Genomic DNA, 6,600 nt, shown 5'->3' on the forward strand with positions numbered 1-6,600 from the left:
TATCAACTCTTCCTCTGCTGACATGGATTCCAAAGCCCTTAGAATCTTCCAGTGGGCAATATAAGACACCAGCATTTCACTCTCTCATTAGAGAAGTGTCTCCTTTCTAGCTCCTAGCAAAAGCTAGGCTGGGAGCAATGACATTTAGAGAAGAGTAAACAACAAGTAAGCTCCCATTTACCCCTCCAAAATCTCTAAATTCATTCCTTCAGTGAAAATTTGGACACCTAATGGATAAATATTACAGTTCATATATTTATCACCTTACTTAGTTATCTTCACTGAGCCACAAGTTGATGTCATTCCCTCAGCTTTTCCTAAGAAATAACCATATTCATCAGTTATATGCGTGTGATGAGAATTTCAAGTGATTTTCATTCTCTTCCATGAGTAAAAGAATTTTTTTCTAATAAGAGAAGCAGTTTCCAGTCCAAACATATAAAGAATTTAGAAGTAGTAACTCCCACCCTCACAAGAAAAAAATGCTGAACAAACTGAAAATTAACATTTTCTTAGATCTATCAGAAAATGGAGGTCACAGGGCAAGTTGCCACCTCAATAAATGGAGAGATGGGGGAATACAGAGAATCGTGGCTTACAGGTGCAGAAGCCACTGCTGGAGCCAATATGATAGGAACACTTGTCAGAGGCTCAATGTGGACCTGCAGGCAAGGTAACCTCTCCCCACCAGGGGAGGGGCAGTTGCAATGGAGCCCCTACACATTCAAATTTTACCTCCAGAAGCTCCATCAGGTTCTCAGGGTTAAAATCAGAGAAAGTTCCCCTAATGCTTCTGGCAAGGGGAACGGGACAAGTAATCCTTTTGAAACAATCCCAGAGCATTCTGTTCTCAACAAAAGCCTGCCTTTAAGGGAAACTATTTTATCAGAGCCTAACCAACAAGGGTTTTACCAGAGTCTACCAGACTTGGGGAAGGGAAATGCCCAAATCCAGCCTGCTCTTCCTGTCTCACTTAAGGGGGAATGGGAAGACCTGAGAAGCACCTGTGAAGGTCCTAGCCCAGGCACACAGGCTCGCTAAGACTGAGACCTAATCTTAGGATCAAAGAATGCTTCTTCTCCCTCCAAATCCTAACACCACATCAGTCAGGCACCTGTCTAGTAACAGGGGCTTACAGATAAAAGAAATGCAAGCCTCAGACTGTTTTTAGGAAAGAGTCTACAGAAATCCAAAGATGACAGTGCAAACGAAAACACAGGTATGAGAGGAAATTTTAGACTCCAACACTACAAGCACAGCAAACAATAAACCCAGCCTAAGTTCCAGCCAGATATATATGAAACCTCACACTGGAGGCCTTTTCATCTCAGTTCCTTTTACCTGATAGATCTTGTCTGGTTTTCAACAACAACAAAAAAAATGACCAGGCATGGTAAAGGGCAAGGAAAAAAAAAAAAAAAAAAAAAAAAAGGCAAACAAAAACACAGTCTCAAAAGATAAAGCAAGCATTAGAACCAGACTCAGATATGGCAGATAGTTGGGAATTATGAAAATTGAGATTTAAAATAACTATGATTAATATGCTTAGGGCTCTAATGGAAAAAGTAAACAACATGGAAGAACAAATGGGTAATGTCAGCAGGGAGATGGAAGTTGAAAGAAAGAGGAAATTCTAGAAATAAAAACTATCATAACAGAAATAAAGAATGTTTTAATAGGCTTATTAGTGTACTGGACACAGGCAAGGAAAGAATCAGTGAACTTGAAGATATATCAAAAGAAACTTCCCAAACTGAAAATTAAAAAAAAAAAAACAAAAAAAAACAGAACTATGGGAAAATTATAAAAGGTTTATAATACACACATAACAGAAATATCAGAAGGAAAAGACAGAAAGGGAGAAACAAAAAAAATCTGAAGTAATAATAGCTGAGAATTTTCCATAATTAGCAATTGACACCAAACCAAACAGATCCAGGAAACTCAGAGAACACCAAGCAGAATAAATATAAAAAAGTTTACGCCTAGAAATATCATACCTGTGATGGCTAATTTTATATGTCAACTTGACTAGGCTAAGAGATGCTCAGATAACTGGTAAAACATTATTTATGGGTGTTCCTGTGAGGGTATTTTTGGAATAGATTAGTATTTGAATTTGCCCTCACCAACATAGGCAGGCATCACCCAATCCACTAAGGACCTGAATAGAACAAAAAGGTTTTATTGGGCTGGGTGTCCATCTTCTCTTGCCCTCAGACATTGGAGCTCCTGGTTCTCAGGCCTTCAGACTCAGGTTGAATTATAACACCAGCTTTCCTGCCTCTCCAAATTGCAGACAGCACACTGTGAGACTCAGCCTCCATAATCACATGAGCCAATTCCCTTCTTCTTCTTCTTTCTTCTCCTTCTATACAGAGATACACTCCCCTTCTATATAGAGATACACACATATTTTCCAGCCTTTTCTCATACAGGTGTGACCATGTAACTGATCCCAACGAATGGAATGTGATAAATGAGACAAGCTTCACTGTAGGGGCAAGAAAAGGGTGTGCCTTTTTCATTTTCTCTCCCCTTCACTCTGGCAGATGGAGAAAACCACAGGCCCAAGATGGTGGCAAAGCCAAAAGACTGAAGGAACACGGATCCTAAATCATGCCATCAGGAGTCACCTGTGGACAGAAACACGCTGGACTATTACATCAGTGGAAATCACACTTCTGTTGTGTTTGTGCCTTTATGCATTCGGGGTCTGTTTATTACAGTAGCTATAATAGTATGACCCTGTTTTAATTCCCTTTCCTCTTCTAGAGAAACCACTGAGTGTTCCTTAACTCTCTGAGGTGCTCTAACAACACACCTCCTCTCCAAGAACTTCTAAGTCCTTCCAAGGAACTCCCCAGAGCAGGATTTTCCTTACCATTTTATCAAGATGTACCAGGAATAACTTCCGGCTTTATTGGGTAATATTTTTGAAAAAAGATAGGGTCTCACTATGTTGCTCAGGCTGGTTTTGAACTCCTGGCCTCAAGCAATCTTCCTACAGCCACCTGAGTAGCTGGGATTACAGATACAAGCTGGCATGCCTGGCTTCTTATGGGGTAATTTCTAGGGCTAGGGTTCATACCTTGCTCTTTCTCTGAAGTGCCAGAATCCCAGGGAAGAGAAAGATACAGTCAGCAGTGATGCTCCTTCCCCATTTGGTTCTCTCCTCCTTTCCTCCCCATCTAGGATCCCCTTGTCCACATACCTGAGGATATCTACCACAAAATGGTCAATTCTCCCTCTCCTGCTTCAGAGCAACTCCTTGAGGACCAAGGTTGGGAGCCCTAAGGCCAAGGTTGCCTCTTGTCATCATCTCAATAAGCTACACCCTCAAAATTGCTCTATAAGAAGGCACCCCAGAACTCAGTAGCTTAAAACAACACTAATCTCTTCTAATGGTCACCGGTATTCATGTTAGCAAGGATAGCTCTGTAACACATGCCTCCTTCTAATGCCCAAGTTGGAGGGTCAGTGACTACTTAAGCATGCTTTTGTCATAGCAGAGATCAAAAGCTCCCAGAGGTGCAAGAAGAAACTTCTGAGGCCTCTTAGGACCCCTACTCAGGACTCACACACAGTCACTTCACCCCACATTCCATTGGCTGAAACTCACCATAGAAGCAGGCCAAGTGAAGGGGCACTGAAGTACCTTCTGCACATGACACTGTGGCTTATAACACTACCACAGGGACACAAAGTACTAAGACTATTAATTCAATCTACAGCAGTTCCCAAGGAATAGAGGTATGTGGGCCAGTAGCTATGTTGACCTGGCCATGGAGCCTCTGCTGAAGGAAATCAGAAATGTGTATTCACCAGGGAAAACTACAGTTAGAAATGAGTATTTTGTAAAATTTGAGGCTCTTTGGAACTCCTATGGTTTGTGTACTGTAATACTTCAATAGGAGGAAGGATGAGATCAGACCAACAGCATCATTAAAGAACTATTATGTTGATTAAATGAATGTTCAACTGATATTAGCCACCAACTAAGAGAAACCCATCCTACTGAATTACCAGAGTAATGCACTGTCTCAAAGACTGGCTTCAATCACTCCCCATTCAGACACAGATAAAGTCTTATGGACAATGGAAACAATAATAGAGCTGAGAGAATGTCAGGACAATGTATGGTTCAACTCTGTTTTTGCAGATGAAACACCAGCAGAAAGAAGCACAATGACTTAGAAAACCACTTAAACATGAGTCTGCAGTGTATTGTGTCTAAGCAAGCACCTTGCTCCTAGGGTAAGTCTTGTTAGCAATTACAGACCCGTAAAAAGATGGATCCTCTGACAGTAATTGAGATCATGGGACTGTGGGTTCAAAGTCAAGAATTCGGGTGGGTCACTGTTAGCTTCTTCTTGGGGACACCTAATCCAAACCCATGAGAACATTAGGGCTCTCAAAGACTAAAACTCTAACATAGTAGGGGTGTGTGTGTGTGTGTGTGTGTGGCTATCTCATAACTGTATTAATTTCTTTTCTAAGATGCTGCGGTGCCAGCAACATCCCTAGTACCCTTCTCCCTTCCAAATGCCCTCCTCAATTTCTATTTGAATCTGCCATTTCCTCAGAAAAATTAAGAGGGCAATGTCAATCAATTCAAACTAAGATGTCACTCCTGTTCTACAAATACTTACTTTATACACAAAAATAATTGTTCATTAAAACAAAAAAATAAATTCTAGCCTCCCTCCCAATATTTGAACGATCTTTTCCAGCCACAGATTAGATATTCTATGGTCTTGGGTTGTCAGCCGTGGTTGCACTTCAAAGACGTGTATGTCATGTCATGCTACATTTTATGTATTAAGAGCACAGTGCACAGTGACCTCTCCCATGACAGAGAGAAGTAAATTTCACATATAAGTAGTAGTGGTCACGAAAACTTGGAAAGACAGGTCTTTTCCAACAGACACTCAGGTCTCAGGGACAATCTAAACAGTTTGACGGACTCTTTCCTTTACCAAAGTTTTATCAGGCTTAAGCCCTCTTCTTCAGCAGGCCTCCACCCTGGTCCCCTGACCACTCACCGTCCCCATCCCCACCCCCCAGCCCCCCCCCGCCCCGCGCCGAACCTGTGTCCTGCCCAGCTCTATTTTAGCAAGAATCCTGCTAAGTCAGGTTAGAGAGAAATCACCACCCTTGATATCTGGTCATCATGGATATCTGATCAAATTTCTCCTTCCCCCACCCTTGATATCTGATCGCCCTAGCCTGCCTTCAGCAAGAATCCCTCTAGGCGCTTGATGTCTCGTCTCAGTAATTTTCCATCTACTGACCCCTTCATTCATCCTTGGCTATACATCCCCAGCATTCCGTGTTAGACCTCATCTCTCCCTAGTGTGATCATCTTTTTTTTTTTTTTTTTTTTTTTGAGACGGAGTCTCGCTCTGTGGCCCAGGCTGGAGTGCAGTGGCCGAATCTCAGCTCACTGCAAGCTCCGCCTCCCGGGTTTACGACATTCTCCTGACTCAGCCTCCTGAGTAGCTGGGACCACAGGCACCCGCCACCTCGCCCGGCTAGTTTTTTTTTTTTTTTTGTATTTTTTAGTAGAGACGGGGTTTCACCGTGTTAGCCAGGATGGTCTTGATCTCCTGACCTCGTGATCTGCCCGTCTCGGCCTCCCAAAGTGCTGGGATTACAGGCTTGAGCCACCGCGCCCGGCTAGTGTGATCATCTTTACACCTATAGCAATAACCCTGTATAAAGTCTTCCTTACTGTTTTAACAAGAGTCAGAATAATTTTTTCTTCAACAAGTTCTCAACAAAAACCCAAACCTAGAATCATTTTCTGGAATGAAAAGGGCTTCAGGGCTTCTTGGGTCACTTTTGTTGTACAGTCCACAGGGCTGACAGTAAACAACTCCTTTGGACGTTTTGGAGAAGGAAGGTCCTTCTATACACCTACTTCGTCCAATGGATTACATGCTTGGGATTCAACCAACAGCTACAAAAATCAGGAAGTTCCTTCTCCATGTATATGACGAAGTTCTGGACAGAAGCCTGCTGCCAGAATACGAATATTCTTCCTCCAAGACCCCTCCTCATGCCCCTACACTCTCTTGCCAGTCTAGTCTTTCATTCCCTGAAACACGGCGAGAGCGCCTGGAGAGTTCGTCCAAGCAAGTGCAACCCGCTGGTGACTGCAAATGAGCACATGGAACTGTGCGCCCACGCTACGCTCAGTTAAAAATCAATCCGGGCTCTTCCTGCCTCGTCCACGCCGAGGTCACACGCAGCACTGAAAGCGTCCTGCAGCGGGTGGGGCAGGAGAAGGCCGAGGGCACGGCTGCCCAGGCCCGCGAGGGACTGCCCGGGCGGCGCGCGGACCGGCCGGAAGCCGCGCCGAGAGGAGGGCCCCGGAGCTCGCGCGGACGCCGTCCCCCGGCGCCGCCGAGGCCTGCTGACATCAGCCGCGCTCCTCCCCTCGCCTCCCAACACCCTCAGCTCCGGGCCGGACCCTCCCTCCTCCCACCACGTGTCCTCCCCGCTCCCTCCCGAGGGGCCGCGCGCACGGGAGGACTGAGAGGCGGAAAGGATGGCGCTGTGACAGCCGGGCCGGAGCCCTCGCGTCCCCACCGCCCG

The sequence above is a fragment of the Piliocolobus tephrosceles genome, chromosome 1 (assembly GCF_002776525.5).
Source record: "Piliocolobus tephrosceles isolate RC106 chromosome 1, ASM277652v3, whole genome shotgun sequence".
NCBI classification, from domain to species: Eukaryota; Metazoa; Chordata; class Mammalia; order Primates; family Cercopithecidae; genus Piliocolobus; species Piliocolobus tephrosceles.